Raw genomic sequence first — 558 nt, forward strand, 5'->3', positions numbered from 1 at the left:
TTCTTTTTATATATCTATATATCAAGTATATTTTAGCCTACTCTTATGTATATAATGCTAAGTTATTAATGCACAATGTGACTGTTATCTTTCAATAAATATTCTGTTTGTGCATACACTCACAAAAGCACAAAAATATTTAAGGTGTATTTCTGAACATACAGTGTGTACGGAATCAGGAGTTTGTTTTAAAAACCTGAAATGTCACACATTAAGGCAATCATGTTGTTGTATTTAGCAAAATCAAAATGAAGCACAGTCTTTTTGTACACACACAAAAAGTCATGCACAAGGCTGAATGTTTCATGCTACAAAATATAGATAATTTTCTTTATGAAAGTTTGCAATAAACTTAAAGTGCTAATAAATAACAAAACTTTGAGGAATGTAGTAACTATATTTTGTCGTATTTGTTTTTTGTGAAAAATATGTGCAAAAAAATAATCTCATTAAAGAGGTATGATGGTGTCTTGAGAGATAATACAAACTAGAAGATGAGTCTCTGAGAGTAGAGAAAGTTACGACACCATTTTTATGTGTGTTTCTGTATTAAACTAG

The 558-nt window shown here is 28.7% G+C and overlaps 1 protein-coding gene across 1 annotated transcript in view; it reads left to right on the forward strand.

The window, feature by feature from the left end:
- The window catches only part of GPC5 (glypican 5), a 231515-nt gene that overhangs the window by 181618 nt on the left and 49339 nt on the right, over positions 1-558 (forward strand). The window lies entirely within an intron of this gene.

The sequence above is a fragment of the Lonchura striata genome, chromosome 1 (assembly GCF_050655825.1).
Source record: "Lonchura striata isolate lonStrDom1 chromosome 1, ASM5065582v1, whole genome shotgun sequence".
In the NCBI taxonomy this organism is placed as follows: domain Eukaryota; kingdom Metazoa; phylum Chordata; class Aves; order Passeriformes; family Estrildidae; genus Lonchura; species Lonchura striata.